General features: G+C 39.5%; 31 pseudogenes; all 31 read left to right on the plus strand.

The window, feature by feature from the left end:
* The first annotated feature begins 114 nt into the window (after positions 1-114).
* On the plus strand, positions 115-233 carry LOC113093512 (uncharacterized; annotated as a pseudogene).
* Positions 234-775: 542 nt separating this feature from the next.
* On the plus strand, positions 776-894 carry LOC113093448 (uncharacterized; annotated as a pseudogene).
* Positions 895-1,380: 486 nt separating this feature from the next.
* Positions 1,381-1,499, plus strand: LOC113093517 (uncharacterized; annotated as a pseudogene).
* Positions 1,500-3,430: 1,931 nt separating this feature from the next.
* Positions 3,431-3,549, plus strand: LOC113093460 (uncharacterized; annotated as a pseudogene).
* Positions 3,550-4,099: 550 nt separating this feature from the next.
* LOC113093469 (uncharacterized) lies at positions 4,100-4,218 on the plus strand (annotated as a pseudogene).
* A 487-nt stretch (positions 4,219-4,705) lies between these two features.
* Positions 4,706-4,824, plus strand: LOC113093443 (uncharacterized; annotated as a pseudogene).
* Positions 4,825-5,388: 564 nt separating this feature from the next.
* LOC113093465 (uncharacterized) lies at positions 5,389-5,506 on the plus strand (annotated as a pseudogene).
* A 371-nt stretch (positions 5,507-5,877) lies between these two features.
* Positions 5,878-5,996, plus strand: LOC113093461 (uncharacterized; annotated as a pseudogene).
* A 791-nt stretch (positions 5,997-6,787) lies between these two features.
* Positions 6,788-6,906, plus strand: LOC113093470 (uncharacterized; annotated as a pseudogene).
* A 548-nt stretch (positions 6,907-7,454) lies between these two features.
* LOC113093471 (uncharacterized) lies at positions 7,455-7,573 on the plus strand (annotated as a pseudogene).
* Positions 7,574-8,061: 488 nt separating this feature from the next.
* LOC113093444 (uncharacterized) lies at positions 8,062-8,180 on the plus strand (annotated as a pseudogene).
* A 376-nt stretch (positions 8,181-8,556) lies between these two features.
* LOC113093462 (uncharacterized) lies at positions 8,557-8,675 on the plus strand (annotated as a pseudogene).
* A 792-nt stretch (positions 8,676-9,467) lies between these two features.
* LOC113093472 (uncharacterized) lies at positions 9,468-9,586 on the plus strand (annotated as a pseudogene).
* Positions 9,587-10,135: 549 nt separating this feature from the next.
* On the plus strand, positions 10,136-10,254 carry LOC113093473 (uncharacterized; annotated as a pseudogene).
* A 488-nt stretch (positions 10,255-10,742) lies between these two features.
* On the plus strand, positions 10,743-10,861 carry LOC113093445 (uncharacterized; annotated as a pseudogene).
* A 377-nt stretch (positions 10,862-11,238) lies between these two features.
* On the plus strand, positions 11,239-11,357 carry LOC113093463 (uncharacterized; annotated as a pseudogene).
* A 792-nt stretch (positions 11,358-12,149) lies between these two features.
* Positions 12,150-12,268, plus strand: LOC113093475 (uncharacterized; annotated as a pseudogene).
* Positions 12,269-12,816: 548 nt separating this feature from the next.
* On the plus strand, positions 12,817-12,935 carry LOC113093476 (uncharacterized; annotated as a pseudogene).
* A 488-nt stretch (positions 12,936-13,423) lies between these two features.
* Positions 13,424-13,542, plus strand: LOC113093446 (uncharacterized; annotated as a pseudogene).
* A 1,287-nt stretch (positions 13,543-14,829) lies between these two features.
* On the plus strand, positions 14,830-14,948 carry LOC113093477 (uncharacterized; annotated as a pseudogene).
* A 549-nt stretch (positions 14,949-15,497) lies between these two features.
* LOC113093479 (uncharacterized) lies at positions 15,498-15,616 on the plus strand (annotated as a pseudogene).
* Positions 15,617-16,406: 790 nt separating this feature from the next.
* On the plus strand, positions 16,407-16,525 carry LOC113093480 (uncharacterized; annotated as a pseudogene).
* Positions 16,526-17,074: 549 nt separating this feature from the next.
* LOC113093481 (uncharacterized) lies at positions 17,075-17,193 on the plus strand (annotated as a pseudogene).
* A 1,011-nt stretch (positions 17,194-18,204) lies between these two features.
* On the plus strand, positions 18,205-18,323 carry LOC113093447 (uncharacterized; annotated as a pseudogene).
* A 1,279-nt stretch (positions 18,324-19,602) lies between these two features.
* LOC113093482 (uncharacterized) lies at positions 19,603-19,721 on the plus strand (annotated as a pseudogene).
* A 549-nt stretch (positions 19,722-20,270) lies between these two features.
* LOC113093483 (uncharacterized) lies at positions 20,271-20,389 on the plus strand (annotated as a pseudogene).
* Positions 20,390-20,938: 549 nt separating this feature from the next.
* LOC113093484 (uncharacterized) lies at positions 20,939-21,057 on the plus strand (annotated as a pseudogene).
* Positions 21,058-21,546: 489 nt separating this feature from the next.
* Positions 21,547-21,665, plus strand: LOC113093449 (uncharacterized; annotated as a pseudogene).
* Positions 21,666-22,214: 549 nt separating this feature from the next.
* LOC113093485 (uncharacterized) lies at positions 22,215-22,333 on the plus strand (annotated as a pseudogene).
* Positions 22,334-22,822: 489 nt separating this feature from the next.
* On the plus strand, positions 22,823-22,941 carry LOC113093450 (uncharacterized; annotated as a pseudogene).
* Positions 22,942-23,313: 372 nt separating this feature from the next.
* Positions 23,314-23,432, plus strand: LOC113093456 (uncharacterized; annotated as a pseudogene).
* Positions 23,433-23,861: the final 429 nt, after the last annotated feature.

Raw genomic sequence — 23,861 nt, forward strand, 5'->3', positions numbered from 1 at the left:
GACCGCCTGGGAATACCAGGTGCTTTAAGCTTAGGGTTTTCTTTCCTACTTATATAATGTACCGGCGATTAGATTGGCTGATCTTTAAATAGCTCTCTCTTTGCAGCAGTCTTCGCTTATGGCCATACCACCCTGGCTATGCCAGATCATGTCTGAGCTCGGAAGCTAAGCAGGTTTGGGCCTGGTTAGTAATTGGATGGGAGACCCCCTGGTAATACCAGTTGCTTTAAGATTTTTGTAAATTTTTCACAAATATATAATAATCTTGAAAAAAAAAAGAGTCAATGCCCATTCTTTGAATCTTAGCAGTCATGGACCTGTGTAGTGTTTGGATGGGAGACCCCCTGGTAATACCAGGTGCTCTAATATTATTGGAAATTTATTACTAATTATATAATAATCTTTAAAAAAAAAGAGCAATGCCCGATCTCTTAATCTTAGCAGGTATTTGCCTGGTTAGTGCTTGGATGGGAGACCGCCTGGAATACCAGGTGCTGTAAGCTTTGGGTTTCATTCCTACTTATATATGTATGGGCGATTTGATTGGCTGATCTTTAAATAGTCCTCTCTTTGCAGTATCCTTCGCTTGCGACCGTAACAACCTGGCTATGCCTGATCTCGTCTGCTCTCGGAAGCTAAGCAGGTTTGGTCCTGTATATGTACCGGCGATTAGATTGGCTGATCTTTAAGCTTTAGGGTTTCTTTCCTACTTATATAATGTACCGGCGATTAGATTGGCTGATCTTTAAATAGCTCTCTCTTTGCAGCAGTCTTCGCTTATGGCCATACCACCCTGGCTATGCCAGATCATGTCTGAGCTCGGAAGCTAAGCAGGTTTGGGCCTGGTTAGTAATTGGATGGGAGACCCCCTGGTAATACCAGTTGCTTTAAGATTTTTGTAAATTTTTCACAAATTATATAATAATCTTGAAAAAAAAAGAGTCAATGCCCATTCTTTGAATCTTAGCAGTCATGGACCTGTGTAGTGTTTGGATGGGAGACCCCCTGGTAATACCAGGTGCTCTAATATTATTGGAAATTTATTACTAATTATATAATAATCTTTAAAAAAAAGAGCAATGCCTGATCTCTTAATCTTAGCAGGTATTGGCCTGGTTAGTGCTTGGATGGGAGACCGCCTGGGAATACCAGGTGCTGTAAGCTTTTGGGTTTTCATTCCTACTTATATAATGTATGGGCGATTTGATTGGCTGATCTTTAAATAGTCCTCTCTTTGCAGTATCCTTCGCTTGCGACCGTAACAACCTGGCTATGCCTGATCTCGTCTGCTCTCGGAAGCTAAGCAGGTTTGGTCCTGTATAATGTACCGGCGATTAGATTGGCTGATCTTTAAATAGCTCTCTCTTTGCAGCAGTCTTCGCTTATGGCCATACCACCCTGGCTATGCCAGATCATGTCTGAGCTCGGAAGCTAAGCAGGTGTGGGCCTGGTTAGTAATTGGATGGGAGACCCCCTGGTAATACCAGTTGCTTTAAGATTTTTGTAAATTTTTCACAAATTATATAATAATCTTGAAAAAAAAAAGAGTCAATGCCCATTCTTTGAATCTTAGCAGTCATGGACCTGTTTAGTGTCTGGATGGGAGACCGCCTCGGAATACCAGGTGCTCTAATATTATTGGAAATTTATTACTAATTATATAATAATCTTTAAAAAAAAAAAAAAAAAAAAAAAAGAGTCAATGCCCGATCTCTTAATCTTAGCAGGTATTGGCCTGGTTAGTGCTTGGATGGGAGACCGCCTGGAATACCAGGTGCTTTAAGCTTTAGGGTTTTCTTTCCTACTTATATAATGTACCGGCGATTAGATTGACTGATCTTTAAATAGCTCTCTCTTGCAGCAGTCTTCGCTTATGGCCATACCACCCTGGCTATGCCAGATCATGTCTGAGCTCGGAAACTAAGCAGGTTTGGCCTGGTTAGTAATTGGATGGGAGACCCCTGGTAATACCAGTTGCTTTAAGATTTTTGGAAATTTTTCACAAATTATATAATAATCTTGCAAGAAAAAAGAAAGGAGTCAATGCCCCATATCTGAATCTTAGCAGGTATGGGCCTGGTTAGTAATTGGATGGGAGACACCCTGGTAATACCAGTTGCTTTAAGATTTTTGGAAATTTTTCACAAATTATATAATAATTTGAAAAAAAAAAAAAAGTCAATGCCCGATCTCTGAATAATAGCAGGTTTTGCCTGGTTAGTACTTGGATGGAGACGGCCGGAAATACCAGTTGCTGTAATATTTTTGGCAATTTTTACTAATTACATAAAAATCTTGCAAAAAAAAAAAAAAAGAGTAAATGCCCAATCTTTGAATCTTAGGAGGTATGGACCTGTTTAGTGCTTGGATGGGAGACCGCCTCGGAATACCATTTGCTGTAATATTTTTGGAAATTTGTACTAATTATATAATTATCTTGAAACAAAAAGAGTCAATGCCCAATCTTTGAATCTTAGCAGCTATGGACCTGTTTAGTGTTGGATGGGAGACCGCCTCGGAAAACCAGGTGCTCTAATATTATTGGAAATGTATTACTAATTATATAATAATCTTTAAAAAAAAAAAAAAGAGTCAATGCCCGATCTCTTAATCTTAGCAGGTATTTGGCCTGGTTACTGCTTGGATGGGAGACCGCCTGGGAATACCAGGTGCTTTAAGCTTTAGGGTTTTCTTTCCTACTTATATAATGTACCGGCGATTAGATTGGCTGATCTTTAAATAGCTCTCTCTTTGCAGCAGTCTTCGCTTATGGCCATGACCACCCTGGCGTATGCCAGATCATGTCTGAGCTCGGAAGCTAAGCAGGTTTGGGCCTGGTTAGTAATTGGATGGGAGACCCCTGGTAATACCATTTGCTTTAAGATTTTGTAAATTTTCACAAATTATATAATAATCTTGAAAAAAAAAAGAGTCAATGCCCATTCTTGAATCTTAGCAGTCATGGACTTGTGTAGTGTTTGGATGGGAGACCCCCTGGTAATACCAGGTACTCTAATATTATTGGAAATTTATTACTAATTATATAATAATCTTTTAAAAAAGGCCAATGCCCGATCTCTTAATCTTAAGCAGGTATTGGCCTGGTTAGTGCTTGGATGGGAGACCGCCTAGGAATACCAGGTGCTGTAAGCTTTTTGGGTTTTCATTCCTACTTATATAATGTATGGGCGATTTGATTGGCTGATCTTTAAATAGTCCTCTCTTTGCAGTATCCTTCGCTTGCGACCGTAACAACCTGGCTATGCCTGATCTCGTCTGCTCTCGGAAGCTAAGCAGGTTTGGTCCTGTATAATGTACCGGCGATTAGATTGGCTGATCTTTAAGCTTTAGGGTTTTCTTCCTACTTATATAATGTACCGGCGATTAGATTGGCTGATCTTTAAATAGCTCTCTCTTTGCAGCAGTCTTCGCTTATGGCCATACCACCCTGGCTATGCCAGATCATGTCTGAGCTCGGAAGCTAAGCAGGTTTGGGCCTGGTTAGTAATTGGATGGGAGACCCCCTGGTAATACCAGTTGCTTTAAGATTTTTGTAAATTTTTCACAAATTATATAATAATCTTGAAAAAAAAAAGAGTCAATGCCCATTCTTTGAATCTTAGCAGTCATGGACCTGTGTAGTGTTTGGATGGGAGACCCCCTGGTAATACCAGGTGCTCTAATATTATTGGAAATTTATTACTAATTATATAATAATCTTAAAAAAAAAGAGCCAATGCCTGATCTCTTAATCTTAGCAGGTATTGGCCTGGTTAGTGCTTGGATGGGAGACCGCCTGGGAATACCAGGGTGCTGTAAGCTTTTGGGTTTTCATTCCTACTTATATAATGTATGGGCGATTTGATTGGCTGATCTTTAAATAGTCCTCTCTTTGCAGTATCCTTCGCTTGCGACCGTAACAACCTGGCTATGCCAGATCATGTCTGAGCTCGGAAGCTAAGCAGGTTTGGTCCTGTATAATGTACCGGCGATTAGATTGGCTGATCTTTAAGCTTTAGGGTTTTCTTTCCTACTTATATAATGTACCGGCGATTAGATTGGCTGATCTTTAAATAGCTCTCTCTTTGCAGCAGTCTTCGCTTATGGCCATACCACCCTGGCTATGCCAGATCATGTCTGAGCTCGGAAGCTAAGCAGGTTTGGGCCTGGTTAGTAATTGGATGGGAGACCCCCTGGTAATACCAGTTGCTTTAAGATTTTTGTAAATTTTTCACAAATTATATAATAATCTTGAAAAAAAAAAGAGTCAATGCCCATTCTTTGAATCTTAGCAGTCATGGACCTGTGTAGTGTTTGGATGGGAGACCCCCTGGTAATACCAGGTGCTCTAATATTATTGGAAATTTATTACTAATTATATAATAATCTTAAAAAAAAGAGCCAATGCCTGATCTCTTAATCTTAGCAGGTATTGGCCTGGTTAGTGCTTGGATGGGAGACCGCCTGGGAATACCAGGTGCTGTAAGCTTTTGGGTTTTCATTCCTACTTATATAATGTATGGGCGATTTGATTGGCTGATCTTTAAATAGTCCTCTCTTTGCAGTATCCTTCGCTTGCGACCGTAACAACCTGGCTATGCCTGATCTCGTCTGCTCTCGGAAGCTAAGCAGGTTTGGTCCTGTATAATGTACCGGCGATTAGATTGGCTGATCTTTAAATAGCTCTCTCTTTGCAGCAGTCTTCGCTTATGGCCATACCACCCTGGCTATGCCAGATCATGTCTGAGCTCGGAAGCTAAGCAGGTGTGGGCCTGGTTAGTAATTGGATGGGAGACCCCCTGGTAATACCAGTTGCTTTAAGATTTTGTAAATTTTTCACATATTATATAATAATCTTGAAAACAAAAAGAGTCAATGCCCATTCTTTGAATCTTAGCAGTCATGGACCTGTTTAGTGTCTGGATGGGAGACCGCCTCGGAACACCAGGTGCTCTAATATTATTGGAAATTTATTACTAATTATATAATAATCTTAAAAAAAAAAAAAAAAAAAAAAAAAAGAGTCAATGCCCGATCTCTTAATCTTAGCAGGTATTGGCCTGGTTAGTGCTTGGATGGGAGACCGCCTAGGAATACCAGGTGCTGTAAGCTTTTGGGTTTTCATTCCTACTTATATAATGTATGGGCGATTTGATTGGCTGATCTTTAAATAGTCCTCTCTTTGCAGTATCCTTCGCTTGCGACCGTAACAACCTGGCTATGCCTGATCTCGTCTGCTCTCGGAAGCTAAGCAGGTTTGGTCCTGTATAATGTACCGGCGATTAGATTGGCTGATCTTAAGCTTTAGGGTTTTCTTTCCTACTTATATAATGTACCGGCGATTAGATTGGCTGATCTTTAAATAGCTCTCTCTTTGCAGCAGTCTTCGCTTATGGCCATACCACCCTGGCTATGCCAGATCATGTCTGAGCTCGGAAGCTAAGCAGGTTTGGGCCTGGTTAGTAATTGGATGGGAGACCCCTGGTAATACCAGTTGCTTTAAGAGTTTTTGTAAATTTTTCACAAATTATATAATAATCTTGAAAAAAAAAAAAGAGTCAATGCCCATTCTTTGAATCTTAGCAGTCATGGACCTGTTTAGTGTCTGGATGGGAGACCGCCTCGGAATACCAGGTGCTCTAATATTATTGGAAATTTATTACTAATTATATAATAATCTAAAAAAAAAAAAAAAAAAAAAAGAGTCAATGCCCGATCTCTTAATCTTAGCAGGTATTGGCCTGGTTAGTGCTTGGATGGGAGACCGCCTGGGAATACCAGGTGCTTTAAGCTTTAGGGTTTTCTTTCCTACTTATATAATGTACCGGCGATTAGATTGACTGATCTTTAAATAGCTCTCTCTTTGCAGCAGTCTTCGCTTATGGCCATACCACCCTGGCTATGCCAGATCATGTCTGAGCTCGGAAACTAAGCAGGTTTCGGCCTGGTTAGTAATTGGATGGGAGACCCCCTGGTAATACCAGTTGCTTTAAGATTTTTGGAAATTTTTCACAAATTATATAATAATCTTGCAAGAAAACAAGAAAGGAGTCAATGCCCCATATCTGAATCTTAGCAGGTATGGGCCTGGTTAGTAATTGGATGGGAGACACCCTGGTAATACCAGTTGCTTTAAGATTTTTGGAAATTTTTCACAAATTATATAATAATTTTGAAAAAAAAAAAAAGTCAATGCCCGATCTCTGAATAATAGCAGGTTTTGCCTGGTTAGTACTTGGATGGAAGACGGCCGGGAAATACCAGTTGCTGTAATATTTTTGGCAATTTTTACTAATTACATAAAAATCTTGCAAAAAAAAAAAAATAGTAAATGCCCAATCTTTGAATCTTAGGAGGTATGGACCTGTTTAGTGCTTGGATGGGAGACCGCCTCGGAATACCATTTGCTGTAATATTTTTGGAAATTTGTACTAATTATATAATTATCTTGAAACAAAAAGAGTCAATGCCCAATCTTTGAATCTTAGCATCTATGGACCTGTTTAGTGTTTGGATGGGAGACCGCCTCGGAAAACCAGGTGCTCTAATATTATTGGAAATGTATTACTAATTATATAATAATCTTTAAAAAAAAAAAAAAAAAAAAAAAAAGAGTCAATGCCCGATCTCTTAATCTTAGCAGGTATTGGCCTGGTTACTGCTTGGATGGGAGACCGCCTGGGAATACCAGGTGCTTTAAGCTTTAGGGTTTTCTTTCCTACTTATATAATGTACCGGCGATTAGATTGGCTGATCTTTAAATAGCTCTCTCTTTGCAGCAGTCTTCGCTTATGGCCATACCACCCTGGCTATGCCAGATCATGTCTGAGCTCGGAAGCTAAGCAGGTTTGGGCCTGGTTAGTAATTGGATGGGAGACCCCCTGGTAATACCAGTTGCTTTAAGATTTTTGTAAATTTTTCACAAATCATATAATAATCTTGAAAAAAAAAAGAGTCAATGCCCATTCTTTGAATCTTAGCAGTCATGGACTTGTGTAGTGTTTGGATGGGAGACCCCCTGGTAATACCAGGTGCTCTAATGTTATTGGAAATTTATTACTAATTATATAATAATCTTTAAAAAAAGAGCCAATGCCCGATCTCTTAATCTTAGCAGGTATTGGCCTGGTTAGTGCTTGGATGGGAGACCGCCTAGGAATACCAGGTGCTGTAAGCTTTTGGGTTTTCATTCCTACTTATATAATGTATGGGCGATTTGATTGGCTGATCTTTAAATAGTCCTCTCTTTGCAGTATCCTTCGCTTGCGACCGTAACAACCTGGCTATGCCTGATCTCGTCTGCTCTCGGAAGCTAAGCAGGTTTGGTCCTGTATAATGTACCGGCGATTAGATTGGCTGATCTTTAAGCTTTAGGGTTTTCTTTCCTACTTATATAATGTACCGGCGATTAGATTGGCTGATCTTTAAATAGCTCTCTCTTTGCAGCAGTCTTCGCTTATGGCCATACCACCCTGGCTATGCCAGATCATGTCTGAGCTCGGAAGCTAAGCAGGTTTGGGCCTGGTTAGTAATTGGATGGGAGACCCCCTGGTAATACCAGTTGCTTTAAGATTTTTGTAAATTTTTCACAAATTATATAATAATCTTGAAAAAAAAAAGAGTCAATGCCCATTCTTTGAATCTTAGCAGTCATGGACCTGTGTAGTGTTTGGACGGGAGACCCCCTGGTAATACCAGGTGCTCTAATATTATTGGAAATTTATTAATAATTATATAATAATCTTAAAAAAAAAGAGCCAATGCCTGATCTCTTAATCTTAGCAGGTATTGGCCTGGTTAGTGCTTGGATGGGAGACCGCCTGGGAATACCAGGTGCTGTAAGCTTTTGGGTTTTCATTCCTACTTATATAATGTATGGGCGATTTGATTGGCTGATCTTTAAATAGTCCTCTCTTTGCAGTATCCTTCGCTTGCGACCGTAACAACCTGGCTATGCCTGATCTCGTCTGCTCTCGGAAGCTAAGCAGGTTTGGTCCTGTATAATGTACCGGCGTTTAGATTGGCTGATCTTTAAATAGCTCTCTCTTTGCAGCAGTCTTCGCTTATGGCCATACCACCCTGGCTATGCCAGATCATGTCTGAGCTCGGAAGCTAAGCAGGTGTGGGCCTGGTTAGTAATTGGATGGGAGACCCCCTGGTAATACCAGTTGCTTTAAGATTTTTGTAAATTTTTCACAAATGATATAATAATCTTGAAAAAAAAAAAGAGTCAATGCCCATTCTTTGAATCTTAGCAGTCATGGACCTGTTTAGTGTCTGGATGGGAGACCGCCTCGGAATACCAGGTGCTCTAATATTATTGGAAATTTATTACTAATTATATAATAATCTAAAAAAAAAAAAAAAAAAAAAAAAAAAAAGAGTCAATGCCCGATCTCTTAATCTTAGCAGGTATTGGCCTGGTTAGTGCTTGGATGGGAGACCGTCTGGGAATACCAGGTGCTTTAAGCTTTAGGGTTTTCTTTCCTACTTATATAATGTACCGGCGATTAGATTGACTGATCTTTAAATAGCTCTCTCTTTGCAGCAGTCTTCGCTTATGGCCATACCACCCTGGCTATGCCAGATCATGTCTGAGCTCGGAAACTAAGCAGGTTTCGGCCTGGTTAGTAATTGGATGGGAGACCCCCTGGTAATACCAGTTGCTTTAAGATTTTTGGAAATTTTTCACAAATTATATAATAATCTTGCAAGAAAACAAGAAAGGAGTCAATGCCCCATATCTGAATCTTAGCAGGTATGGGCCTGGTTAGTAATTGGATGGGAGACACCCTGGTAATACCAGTTGCTTTAAGATTTTTGGAAATTTTTCACAAATTATATAATAATTTTGAAAAAAAAAAAAAGTCAATGCCCGATCTCTGAATAATAGCAGGTTTTGCCTGGTTAGTACTTGGATGGAAGACGGCCGGGAAATACCAGTTGCTGTAATATTTTTGGCAATTTTTACTAATTACATAAAAATCTTGCAAGAAAAAAAAAAAAAATTAAATGCCCAATCTTTGAATCTTAGGAGGTATGGACCTGTTTAGTGCTTGGATGGGAGACCGCCTCGGAATACCATTTGCTGTAATATTTTTGGAAATTTGTACTAATTATATAATTATCTTGAAACAAAAAGAGTCAATGCCCAATCTTTGAATCTTAGCATCTATGGACCTGTTTAGTGTTTGGATGGGAGACCGCCTCGGAAAACCAGGTGCTCTAATATTATTGGAAATGTATTACTAATTATATAATAATCTTTAAAAAAAAAAAAAAAAAAAAAAAAGAGTCAATGCCCGATCTCTTAATCTTAGCAGGTATTGGCCTGGTTACTGCTTGGATGGGAGACCGCCTGGGAATACCAGGTGCTTTAAGCTTTAGGGTTTTCTTTCCTACTTATATAATGTACCGGCGATTAGATTGGCTGATCTTTAAATAGCTCTCTCTTTGCAGCAGTCTTCGCTTATGGCCATACCACCCTGGCTATGCCAGATCATGTCTGAGCTCGGAAGCTAAGCAGGTTTGGGCCTGGTTAGTAATTGGATGGGAGACCCCCTGGTAATACCAGTTGCTTTAAGATTTTTGTAAATTTTTCACAAATCATATAATAATCTTGAAAAAAAAAAAGAGTCAATGCCCATTCTTTGAATCTTAGCAGTCATGGACTTGTGTAGTGTTTGGATGGGAGACCCCCTGGTAATACCAGGTGCTCTAATGTTATTGGAAATTTATTACTAATTATATAATAATCTTTAAAAAAAGAGCCAATGCCCGATCTCTTAATCTTAGCAGGTATTGGCCTGGTTAGTGCTTGGATGGGAGACCGCCTAGGAATACCAGGTGCTGTAAGCTTTTGGGTTTTCATTCCTACTTATATAATGTATGGGCGATTTGATTGGCTGATCTTTAAATAGTCCTCTCTTTGCAGTATCCTTCGCTTGCGACCGTAACAACCTGGCTATGCCTGATCTCGTCTGCTCTCGGAAGCTAAGCAGGTTTGGTCCTGTATAATGTACCGGCGATTAGATTGGCTGATCTTTAAGCTTTAGGGTTTTCTTTCCTACTTATATAATGTACCGGCGATTAGATTGGCTGATCTTTAAATAGCTCTCTCTTTGCAGCAGTCTTCGCTTATGGCCATACCACCCTGGCTATGCCAGATCATGTCTGAGCTCGGAAGCTAAGCAGGTTTGGGCCTGGTTAGTAATTGGATGGGAGACCCCCTGGTAATACCAGTTGCTTTAAGATTTTTGTAAATTTTTCACAAATTATATAATAATCTTGAAAAAAAAAAGAGTCAATGCCCATTCTTTGAATCTTAGCAGTCATGGACCTGTGTAGTGTTTGGACGGGAGACCCCCTGGTAATACCAGGTGCTCTAATATTATTGGAAATTTATTAATAATTATATAATAATCTTAAAAAAAAAGAGCCAATGCCTGATCTCTTAATCTTAGCAGGTATTGGCCTGGTTAGTGCTTGGATGGGAGACCGCCTGGGAATACCAGGTGCTGTAAGCTTTTGGGTTTTCATTCCTACTTATATAATGTATGGGCGATTTGATTGGCTGATCTTTAAATAGTCCTCTCTTTGCAGTATCCTTCGCTTGCGACCGTAACAACCTGGCTATGCCTGATCTCGTCTGCTCTCGGAAGCTAAGCAGGTTTGGTCCTGTATAATGTACCGGCGTTTAGATTGGCTGATCTTTAAATAGCTCTCTCTTTGCAGCAGTCTTCGCTTATGGCCATACCACCCTGGCTATGCCAGATCATGTCTGAGCTCGGAAGCTAAGCAGGTGTGGGCCTGGTTAGTAATTGGATGGGAGACCCCCTGGTAATACCAGTTGCTTTAAGATTTTTGTAAATTTTTCACAAATGATATAATAATCTTGAAAAAAAAAAAGAGTCAATGCCCATTCTTTGAATCTTAGCAGTCATGGACCTGTTTAGTGTCTGGATGGGAGACCGCCTCGGAATACCAGGTGCTCTAATATTATTGGAAATTTATTACTAATTATATAATAATCTAAAAAAAAAAAAAAAAAAAAAAAAAAAAAAGAGTCAATGCCCGATCTCTTAATCTTAGCAGGTATTGGCCTGGTTAGTGCTTGGATGGGAGACCGTCTGGGAATACCAGGTGCTTTAAGCTTTAGGGTTTTCTTTCCTACTTATATAATGTACCGGCGATTAGATTGACTGATCTTTAAATAGCTCTCTCTTTGCAGCAGTCTTCGCTTATGGCCATACCACCCTGGCTATGCCAGATCATGTCTGAGCTCGGAAACTAAGCAGGTTTCGGCCTGGTTAGTAATTGGATGGGAGACCCCCTGGTAATACCAGTTGCTTTAAGATTTTTGGAAATTTTTCACAAATTATATAATAATCTTGCAAGAAAACAAGAAAGGAGTCAATGCCCCATATCTGAATCTTAGCAGGTATGGGCCTGGTTAGTAATTGGATGGGAGACACCCTGGTAATACCAGTTGCTTTAAGATTTTTGGAAATTTTTCACAAATTATATAATAATTTTGAAAAAAAAAAAAAGTCAATGCCCGATCTCTGAATAATAGCAGGTTTTGCCTGGTTAGTACTTGGATGGAAGACGGCCGGGAAATACCAGTTGCTGTAATATTTTTGGCAATTTTTACTAATTACATAAAAATCTTGCAAGAAAAAAAAAAAAATTAAATGCCCAATCTTTGAATCTTAGGAGGTATGGACCTGTTTAGTGCTTGGATGGGAGACCGCCTCGGAATACCATTTGCTGTAATATTTTTGGAAATTTGTACTAATTATATAATTATCTTGAAACAAAAAGAGTCAATGCCCAATCTTTGAATCTTAGCATCTATGGACCTGTTTAGTGTTTGGATGGGAGACCGCCTCGGAAAACCAGGTGCTCTAATATTATTGGAAATGTATTACTAATTATATAATAATCTTTAAAAAAAAAAAAAAAAAAAAAAAAAGAGTCAATGCCCGATCTCTTAATCTTAGCAGGTATTGGCCTGGTTACTGCTTGGATGGGAGACCGCCTGGGAATACCAGGTGCTTTAAGCTTTAGGGTTTTCTTTCCTACTTATATAATGTACCGGCGATTAGATTGGCTGATCTTTAAATAGCTCTCTCTTTGCAGCAGTCTTCGCTTATGGCCATACCACCCTGGCTATGCCAGATCATGTCTGAGCTCGGAAGCTAAGCAGGTTTGGGCCTGGTTAGTAATTGGATGGGAGACCCCCTGGTAATACCAGTTGCTTTAAGATTTTTGTAAATTTTTCACAAATCATATAATAATCTTGAAAAAAAAAAGAGTCAATGCCCATTCTTTGAATCTTAGCAGTCATGGACTTGTGTAGTGTTTGGATGGGAGACCCCCTGGTAATACCAGGTGCTCTAATGTTATTGGAAATTTATTACTAATTATATAATAATCTTTAAAAAAAGAGCCAATGCCCGATCTCTTAATCTTAGCAGGTATTGGCCTGGTTAGTGCTTGGATGGGAGACCGCCTAGGAATACCAGGTGCTGTAAGCTTTTGGGTTTTCATTCCTACTTATATAATGTATGGGCGATTTGATTGGCTGATCTTTAAATAGTCCTCTCTTTGCAGTATCCTTCGCTTGCGACCGTAACAACCTGGCTATGCCTGATCTCGTCTGCTCTCGGAAGCTAAGCAGGTTTGGTCCTGTATAATGTACCGGCGATTAGATTGGCTGATCTTTAAGCTTTAGGGTTTTCTTTCCTACTTATATAATGTACCGGCGATTAGATTGGCTGATCTTTAAATAGCTCTCTCTTTGCAGCAGTCTTCGCTTATGGCCATACCACCCTGGCTATGCCAGATCATGTCTGAGCTCGGAAGCTAAGCAGGTTTGGGCCTGGTTAGTAATTGGATGGGAGACCCCCTGGTAATACCAGTTGCTTTAAGATTTTTGTAAATTTTTCACAAATTATATAATAATCTTGAAAAAAAAAAGAGTCAATGCCCATTCTTTGAATCTTAGCAGTCATGGACCTGTGTAGTGTTTGGACGGGAGACCCCCTGGTAATACCAGGTGCTCTAATATTATTGGAAATTTATTAATAATTATATAATAATCTTAAAAAAAAAGAGCCAATGCCTGATCTCTTAATCTTAGCAGGTATTGGCCTGGTTAGTGCTTGGATGGGAGACCGCCTGGGAATACCAGGTGCTGTAAGCTTTTGGGTTTTCATTCCTACTTATATAATGTATGGGCGATTTGATTGGCTGATCTTTAAATAGTCCTCTCTTTGCAGTATCCTTCGCTTGCGACCGTAACAACCTGGCTATGCCTGATCTCGTCTGCTCTCGGAAGCTAAGCAGGTTTGGTCCTGTATAATATACCGGCGTTTAGATTGGCTGATCTTTAAATAGCTCTCTCTTTGCAGCAGTCTTCGCTTATGGCCATACCACCCTGGCTATGCCAGATCATGTCTGAGCTCGGAAGCTAAGCAGGTGTGGGCCTGGTTAGTAATTGGATGGGAGACCCCCTGGTAATACCAGTTGCTTTAAGATTTTTGTAAATTTTTCACAAATGATATAATAATCTTGAAAAAAAAAAAGAGTCAATGCCCATTCTTTGAATCTTAGCAGTCATGGACCTGTTTAGTGTCTGGATGGGAGACCGCCTCGGAATACCAGGTGCTCTAATATTATTGGAAATTTATTACTAATTATATAATAATCTAAAAAAAAAAAAAAAAAAAAAAAAAAAAAAAAGAGTCAATGCCCGATCTCTTAATCTTAGCAGGTATTGGCCTGGTTAGTGCTTGGATGGGAGACCGTCTGGGAATACCAGGTGCTTTAAGCTTTAGGGTTTTCTTTCCTACTTATATAATGTACCGGCGATTAGATTGACTGATCTTTAAATAGCTCTCTCTTTGCAGCAGTCTTCGCTTATGGCCATACCACCCTGGCTATGCCAGATCATGTCTGAGCCCGGAAACTAAGCAGGTTTCGGCCTGGTTAGTAATTGGATGGGAGACCCCCTGGTAATACCAGTTGCTTTAAGATTTTTGGAAATTTTTCACAAATTATATAATAATCTTGCAAGAAAAAAAGAAAGGAGTCAATGCCCCATATCTGAATCTTAGCAGGTATGGGCCTGGTTAGTAATTGGATGGGAGACACCCTGGTAATACCAGTTGCTTTAAGATTTTTGGAAATTTTTCACAAATTATGTAATAATTTTGAAAAAAAAAAAAAGTCAATGCCCGATCTCTGAATAATAGCAGGTTTTGCCTGGTTAGTACTTGGATGGAAGACGGCCGGGAAATACCAGTTGCTGTAATATTTTTGGCAATTTTTACTAATTACATAAAAATCTTGCAAAAAAAAAAAAAGAGTAAATGCCCAATCTTTGAATCTTAGGAGGTATGGACCTGTTTAGTGCTTGGATGGGAGACCGCCTCGGAATACCATTTGCTGTAATATTTTTGGAAATTTGTACTAATTATATAATTATCTTGAAACAAAAAGAGTCAATGCCCAATCTTTGAATCTTAGCAGCTATGGACCTGTTTAGTGTTTGGATGGGAGACCGCCTCGGAAAACCAGGTGCTCTAATATTATTGGAAATGTATTACTAATTATATAATAATCTTTAAAAAAAAAAAAAAAAAAAAAAAGAGTCAATGCCCGATCTCTTAATTTTAGCAGGTATTGGCCTGGTTACTGCTTGGATGGGAGACCGCCTGGGAATACCAGGTGCTTTAAGCTTTAGGGTTTTCTTTCCTACTTATATAATGTACCGGCGATTAGATTGGCTGATCTTTAAATAGCTCTCTCTTTGCAGCAGTCTTCGCTTATGGCCATACCACCCTGGCTATGCCAGATCATGTCTGAGCTCGGAAGCTAAGCAGGTTTGGGCCTGGTTAGTAATTGGATGGGAGACCCCCTGGTAATACCAGTTGCTTTAAGATTTTTGTAAATTTTTCACAAATCATATGATAATCTTAAAAAAAAAAAGAGTCAATGCCCATTCTTTGAATCTTAGCAGTCATGGACTTGTGTAGTGTTTGGATGGGAGACCCCCTGGTAATACCAGGTGCTCTAATGTTATTGGAAATTTATTACTAATTATATAATAATCTTTAAAAAAAAGAGCCAATGCCCGATCTCTTAATCTTAGCAGGTATTGGCCTGGTTAGTGCTTGGATGGGAGACCGTCTAGGAATACCAGGTGCTGTAAGCTTTTGGGTTTTCATTCCTACTTATATAATGTATGGGCGATTTGATTGGCTGATCTTTAAATAGTCCTCTCTTTGCAGTATCCTTCGCTTGCGACCGTAACAACCTGGCTATGCCTGATCTCGTCTGCTCTCGGAAGCTAAGCAGGTTTGGTCCTGTATAATGTACCGGCGATTAGATTGGCTGATCTTTAAGCTTTAGGGTTTTCTTTCCTACTTATATAATGTACCGGCGATTAGATTGGCTGATCTTTAAATAGCTCTCTCTTTGCAGCAGTCTTCGCTTATGGCCATACCACCCTGGCTATGCCAGATCATGTCTGAGCTCGGAAGCTAAGCAGGTTTGGGCCTGGTTAGTAATTGGATGGGAGACCCCCTGGTAATACCAGTTGCTTTAAGATTTTTGTAAATTTTTCACAAATTATATAATAATCTTGCAAGAAAAAAAGAAAGGAGTCAATGCCCCATATCTGAATCTTAGCAGGTATGGGCCTGGTTAGTAATTGGATGGGAGACACCCTGGTAATACCAGTTGCTTTAAGATTTTTGGAAATTTTTCACAAATTATGTAATAATTTTGAAAAAAAAAAAAAGTCAATGCCCGATCTCTGAATAATAGCAGGTTTTGCCTGGTTAGTACTTGGATGGAAGACGGCCGGGAAATACCAGTTGCTGTAATATTTTTGGCAATTTTTACTAATTACATAAAAATCTTGCAAAAAAAAAAAAAGAGTAAATGCCCAATCTTTGAATCTTAGGAGGTATGGACCTGTTTAGTGCTTGGATGGGAGACCGCCTCGGAATACCATTTGCTGTAATATTTTTGGAAATTTGTACTAATTATATAATTATCTTGAAACAAAAAGAGTCAATGCCCAATCTTTGAATCTTAGCAGCTATGGACCTGTTTAGTGTTTGGATGGGAGACCGCCTCGGAAAACCAGGTGCTCTAATATTATTGGAAATGTATTACTAATTATATAATAATCTTTAAAAAAAAAAAAAAAAAAAAAAAAGAGTCAATGCCCGATCTCTTAATTTTAGCAGGTATTGGCCTGGTTACTGCTTGGATGGGAGACCGCCTGGGAATACCAGGTGCTTTAAGCTTTAGGGTTTTCTTTCCTACTTATATAATGTACCGGCGATTAGATTGGCTGATCTTTAAATAGCTCTCTCTTTGCAGCAGTCTTCGCTTATGGCCATACCACCCTGGCTATGCCAGATCATGTCTGAGCTCGGAAGCTAAGCAGGTTTGGGCCTGGTTAGTAATTGGATGGGAGACCCCCTGGTAATACCAGTTGCTTTAAGATTTTTGTAAATTTTTCACAAATCATATGATAATCTTAAAAAAAAAAAGAGTCAATGCCCATTCTTTGAATCTTAGCAGTCATGGACTTGTGTAGTGTTTGGATGGGAGACCCCCTGGTAATACCAGGTGCTCTAATGTTATTGGAAATTTATTACTAATTATATAATAATCTTTAAAAAAAAGAGCCAATGCCCGATCTCTTAATCTTAGCAGGTATTGGCCTGGTTAGTGCTTGGATGGGAGACCGTCTAGGAATACCAGGTGCTGTAAGCTTTTGGGTTTTCATTCCTACTTATATAATGTATGGGCGATTTGATTGGCTGATCTTTAAATAGTCCTCTCTTTGCAGTATCCTTCGCTTGCGACCGTAACAACCTGGCTATGCCTGATCTCGTCTGCTCTCGGAAGCTAAGCAGGTTTGGTCCTGTATAATGTACCGGCGATTAGATTGGCTGATCTTTAAGCTTTAGGGTTTTCTTTCCTACTTATATAATGTACCGGCGATTAGATTGGCTGATCTTTAAATAGCTCTCTCTTTGCAGCAGTCTTCGCTTATGGCCATACCACCCTGGCTATGCCAGATCATGTCTGAGCTCGGAAGCTAAGCAGGTTTGGGCCTGGTTAGTAATTGGATGGGAGACCCCCTGGTAATACCAGTTGCTTTAAGATTTTTGTAAATTTTTCACAAATTATATAATAATCTTGAAAAAAAAAAGAGTCAATGCCCATTCTTTGAATCTTAGCAGTCATGGACCTGTGTAGTGTTTGGATGGGAGACCCCCTGGTAATACCAGGTGCTCTAATATTATTGGAAATTTATTACTAATTATATAATAATCTTAAAAAAAAAGAGCCAATGCCTGATCTCTTAATCTTAGCAGGTATTGGCCTGGTTAGTGCTTGGATGGGAGACCGCCTGGGAATACCAGGTGCTGTAAGCTTTTGGGTTTTCATTCCTACTTATATAATGTATGGGCGATTTGATTGGCTGATCTTTAAATAGTCCTCTCTTTGCAGTATCCTTCGCTTGCGACCGTAACAACCTGGCTATGCCAGATCATGTCTGAGCTCGGAAGCTAAGCAGGTTTGGGCCTGGTTAGTAATTGGATGGGAGACCCCCTGGTAATACCAGTTGCTTTAAGATTTTTGTAAATTTTTCACAAATTATATAATAATCTTGAAAAAAAAAAAGAGTCAATGCCCATTCTTTGAATCTTAGCAGTCATGGACTTGTGTAGTGTTTGGATGGGAGACCCCCTGGTAATACCAGGTGCTCTAATGTTATTGGAAATTTATTACTAATTATATAATAATCTTTAAAAAAAAGAGCCAATGCCCGATCTCTTAATCTTAGCAGGTATTGGCCTGGTTAGTGCTTGGATGGGAGACCGCCTAGGAATACCAGGTGCTGTAAGCTTTTGGGTTTTCATTCCTACTTATATAATGTATGGGCGATTTGATTGGCTGATCTTTAAATAGTCCTCTCTTTACAGTACCGTAACAACCTGGCTATGCCTGATCTCGTCTGCTCTCGGAAGCTAAGCAGGTTTGGTCCTGTATAATGTACCGGCGATTAGATTGGCTGATCTTTAAGCTTCAGGGTTTTCTTTCCTACTTATATAATGTACCGGCGATTAGATTGGCTGATCTTTAAATAGCTCTCTCTTTGCAGCAGTCTTCGCTTATGGCCATACCACCCTGGCTATGCCAGATCATGTCTGAGCTCGGAAGCTAAGCAGGTGTGGGCCTGGTTAGTAATTGGATGGGAGACCCCCTGGTAATACCAGTTGCTTTAAGATTTTTGTAAATTTTTCACAAATGATATAATAATCTTGAAAAAAAAAAAGAGTCAATGCCCATTCTTTGAATCTTAGCAGTCATGGACCTGTTTAGTGTCTGGATGGGAGACCGCCTCGGAATACCAGGTGCTCTAATATTATTGGAAATTTATTACTAATTATATAATAATCTAAAAAAAAAAAAAAAAAAAAAAAAAAAAAGAGTCAATGCCCGATCTCTTAATCTTAGCAGGTATTGGCCTGGTTAGTGCTTGGATGGGAGACCGTCTGGGAATACCAGGTGCTTTAAGCTTTAGGGTTTTCTTTCCTACTTATATAATGTACCGGCGATTAGATTGACTGATCTTTAAATAGCTCTCTCTTTGCAGCAGTCTTCGCTTATGGCCATACCACCCTGGCTATGCCAGATCATGTCTGAGCCCGGAAACTAAGCAGGTTTCGGCCTGGTTAGTAATTGGATGGGAGACCCCCTGGTAATACCAGTTGCTTTAAGATTTTTGGAAATTTTTCACAAATTATATAATAATCTTGCAAGAAAAAAAGAAAGGAGTCAATGCCCCATATCTGAATCTTAGCAGGTATGGGCCTGGTTAGTAATTGGATGGGAGACACCCTGGTAATACCAGTTGCTTTAAGATTTTTGGAAATTTTTCACAAATTATATAATAATTTTGAAAAAAAAAAAAAAGTCAATGCCCGATCTCTGAATAATAGCAGGTTTTGCCTGGTTAGTACTTGGATGGAAGACGGCCGGGAAATACCAGTTGCTGTAATATTTTTGGCAATTTTTACTAATTACATAAAAATCTTGCAAAAAAAAAAAAAAAGAGTAAATGCCCAATCTTTGAATCTTAGGAGGTATGGACCTGTTTAGTGCTTGGATGGGAGACCGCCTCGGAATACCATTTGCTGTAATATTTTTGGAAATTTGTACTAATTATATAATTATCTTGAAACAAAAAGAGTCAATGCCCAATCTTTGAATCTTAGCAGCTATGGACCTGTTTAGTTTTTGGATGGGAGACCGCCTCGGAAAACCAGGTGCTCTAATATTATTGGAAATGTATTACTAATTATATAATAATCTTTAAAAAAAAAAAAAAAGAGTCAATGCCCGATCTCTTAATCTTAGCAGGTATTGGCCTGGTTACTGCTTGGATGGGAGACCGCCTGGGAATACCAGGTGCTTTAAGCTTTAGGGTTTTCTTTCCTACTTATATAATGTACCGGCGATTAGATTGGCTGATCTTTAAATAGCTCTCTCTTTGCAGCAGTCTTCGCTTATGGCCATACCACCCTGGCTATGCCAGATCATGTCTGAGCTCGGAAGCTAAGCAGGTTTGGGCCTGGTTAGTAATTGGATGGGAGACCCCCTGGTAATACCAGTTGCTTTAAGATTTTTGTTAATTTTTCACAAATTATATAATAATCTTGAAAAAAAAAAGAGTCAATGCCCATTCTTTGAATCTTAGCAGTCATGGACTTGTGTAGTGTTTGGATGGGAGACCCCCTGGTAATACCAGGTACTCTAATATTATTGGAAATTTATTACTAATTATATAATAATCTTTTAAAAAAAGAGCCAATGCCCGATCTCTTAATCTTAGCAGGTATTGGCCTGGTTAGTGCTTGGATGGGAGACGGCCTAGGAATACCAGGTGCTGTAAGCTTTTGGGTTTTCATTCCTACTTATATAATGTATGGGCGATTTGATTGGCTGATCTTTAAATAGTCCTCTCTTTGCAGTATCCTTCGCTTGCGACCGTAACAACCTGGCTATGCCTGATCTCGTCTGCTCTCGGAAGCTAAGCAGGTTTGGTCCTGTATAATGTACCGGCGATTAGATTGGCTGATCTTTAAGCTTTAGGGTTTTCTTTCCTACTTATATAATGTACCGGCGATTAGATTGGCTGATCTTTAAATAGCTCTCTCTTTGCAGCAGTCTTCGCTTATGGCCATACCACCCTGGCTATGCCAGATCATGTCTGAGCTCGGAAGCTAAGCAGGTTTGGGCCTGGTTAGTAATTGGATGGGAGACCCCCTGGTAATACCAGTTGCTTTAAGATTTTTGTAAATTTTTCACAAATTATATAATAATCTTGAAAAAAAAAGAGTCAATGCCCATTCTTTGAATCTTAGCAGTCATGGACCTGTGTAGTGTTTGGATGGGAGACCCCCTGGTAATACCAGGTGCTCTAATATTATTGGAAATTTATTACTAATTATATAATAATCTTAAAAAAAAAAGAGCCAATGCCTGATCTCTTAATCTTAGCAGGTATTGGCCTGGTTAGTGCTTGGATGGGAGACCGCCTGGGAATACCAGGTGCTGTAAGCTTTTGGGTTTTCATTCCTACTTATATAATGTATGGGCGATTTGATTGGCTGATCTTTAAATAGTCCTCTCTTTGCAGTATCCTTCGCTTGCGACCGTAACAACCTGGCTATGCCAGATCATGTCTGAGCTCGGAAGCTAAGCAGGTTTGGTCCTGTATAATGTACCGGCGATTAGATTGGCTGATCTTTAAGCTTTAGGGTTTTCTTTCCTACTTATATAATGTACCGGCGATTAGATTGGCTGATCTTTAAATAGCTCTCTCTTTGCAGCAGTCTTCGCTTATGGCCATACCACCCTGGCTATGCCAGATCATGTCTGAGCTCGGAAGCTAAGCAGGTTTGGGCCTGGTTAGTAATTGGATGGGAGACCCCCTGGTAATACCAGTTGCTTTAAGATTTTTGTAAATTTTTCACAAATTATATAATAATCTTGAAAAAAAAAAAGAGTCAATGCCCATTCTTTGAATCTTAGCAGTCATGGACCTGTGTAGTGTTTGGATGGGAGACCCCCTGGTAATACCAGGTGCTCTAATATTATTGGAAATTTATTACTAATTATATAATAATCTTAAAAAAAAAGAGCCAATGCCTGATCTCTTAATCTTAGCAGGTATTGGCCTGGTTAGTGCTTGGATGGGAGACCGCCTGGGAATACCAGGTGCTGTAAGCTTTTGGGTTTTCATTCCTACTTATATAATGTATGGGCGATTTGATTGGCTGATCTTTAAATAGTCCTCTCTTTGCAGTATCCTTCGCTTGCGACCGTAACAACCTGGCTATGCCTGATCTCGTCTGCTCTCGGAAGCTAAGCAGGTTTGGTCCTGTATAATGTACCGGCGATTAGATTGGCTGATCTTTAAATAGCTCTCTCTTTGCAGCAGTCTTCGCTTATGGCCATACCACCCTGGCTATGCCAGATCATGTCTGAGCTCGGAAGCTAAGCAGGTGTGGGCCTGGTTAGTAATTGGATGGGAGACCCCCTGGTAATACCAGTTGCTTTAAGATTTTTGTAAATTTTTCACAAATTATATAATAATCTTGAAAAAAAAAGAGTCAATGCCCATTCTTTGAATCTTAGCAGTCATGGACCTGTTTAGTGTCTGGATGGGAGACCGCCTCGGAATACCAGGTGCTCTAATATTATTGGAAATTTATTACTAATTATATAATAATCTTAAAAAAAAAAGAGCCAATGCCTGATCTCTTAATCTTAGCAGGTATTGGCCTGGTTAGTGCTTGGATGGGAGACCGCCTGGGAATACCAGGTGCTGTAAGCTTTTGGGTTTTCATTCCTACTTATATAATGTATGGGCGATTTGATTGGCTGATCTTTAAATAGTCCTCTCTTTGCAGTATCCTTCGCTTGCGACCGTAACAACCTGGCTATGCCAGATCATGTCTGAGCTCGGAAGCTAAGCAGGTTTGGTCCTGTATAATGTACCGGCGATTAGATTGGCTGATCTTTAAGCTTTAGGGTTTTCTTTCCTACTTATATAATGTACCGGCGATTAGATTGGCTGATCTTTAAATAGCTCTCTCTTTGCAGCAGTCTTCGCTTATGGCCATACCACCCTGGCTATGCCAGATCATGTCTGAGCTCGGAAGCTAAGCAGGTTTGGGCCTGGTTAGTAATTGGATGGGAGACCCCCTGGTAATACCAGTTGCTTTAAGATTTTTGTAAATTTTTCACAAATTATATAATAATCTTGAAAAAAAAAAAGAGTCAATGCCCATTCTTTGAATCTTAGCAGTCATGGACCTGTGTAGTGTTTGGATGGGAGACCCCCTGGTAATACCAGGTGCTCTAATATTATTGGAAATTTATTACTAATTATATAATAATCTTAAAAAAAAAGAGCCAATGCCTGATCTCTTAATCTTAGCAGGTATTGGCCTGGTTAGTGCTTGGATGGGAGACCGCCTGGGAATACCAGGTGCTGTAAGCTTTTGGGTTTTCATTCCTACTTATATAATGTATGGGCGATTTGATTGGCTGATCTTTAAATAGTCCTCTCTTTGCAGTATCCTTCGCTTGCGACCGTAACAACCTGGCTATGCCTGATCTCGTCTGCTCTCGGAAGCTAAGCAGGTTTGGTCCTGTATAATGTACCGGCGATTAGATTGGCTGATCTTTAAATAGCTCTCTCTTTGCAGCAGTCTTCGCTTATGGCCATACCACCCTGGCTATGCCAGATCATGTCTGAGCTCGGAAGCTAAGCAGGTGTGGGCCTGGTTAGTAATTGGATGGGAGACCCCCTGGTAATACCAGTTGCTTTAAGATTTTTGTAAATTTTTCACAAATTATATAATAATCTTGAAAAAAAAAGAGTCAATGCCCATTCTTTGAATCTTAGCAGTCATGGACCTGTTTAGTGTCTGGATGGGAGACCGCCTCGGAATACCAGGTGCTCTAATATTATTGGAAATTTATTACTAATTATATAATAATCTTAAAAAAAAAAAAAAAAAAAAAAAAAAGAGTCAATGCCCGATCTCTTAATCTTAGCAGGTATTGGACTGGTTAGTGCTTGGATGGGAGACCGCCTGGGAATACCAGGTGCTTTAAGCTTTAGGGATTTCTTTCCTACTTATATAATGTACCGGCGATTAGATTGACTGATCTTTAAATAGCTCTCTCTTTGCAGCAGTCTTCGCTTATGGCCATACCACCCTGGCTATGCCAGATCATGTCTGAGCTCGGAAACTAAGCAGGTTTTGGCCTGGTTAGTAATTGGATGGGAGACCCCCTGGTAATACCAGTTGCTTTAAGATTTTTGGAAATTTTTCACAAATTATATAATAATCTTGCAAGAAAAAAAGAAAGGAGTCAATGCCCCATATCTGAATCTTAGCAGGTATGGGCCTGGTTAGTAATTGGATGGGAGACACCCTGGTAATACCAGTTGCTTTAAGATTTTTGGAAATTTTTCACAAATTATATAATAATTTTGAAAAAAAAAAAAAAAGTCAATGCCCGATCTCTGAATAATAGCAGGCTTTGCCTGGTTAGTACTTGGATGGAAGACGGCCGGGAAATACCAGTTGCTGTAATATTTTTGGCAATTTTCACTAATTACATAAAAATCTTGCAAAAAAAAAAAAAAAAGAGTAAATGCCCAATCTTTGAATCTTAGGAGGTATGGACCTGTTTAGTGCTTGGATGGGAGACCGCCTCGGAATACCATTTGCTGTAATATTTTT

Source organism: Carassius auratus, unplaced genomic scaffold (assembly GCF_003368295.1).
Source record: "Carassius auratus strain Wakin unplaced genomic scaffold, ASM336829v1 scaf_tig00215035, whole genome shotgun sequence".
Taxonomy (NCBI): domain Eukaryota; kingdom Metazoa; phylum Chordata; class Actinopteri; order Cypriniformes; family Cyprinidae; genus Carassius; species Carassius auratus.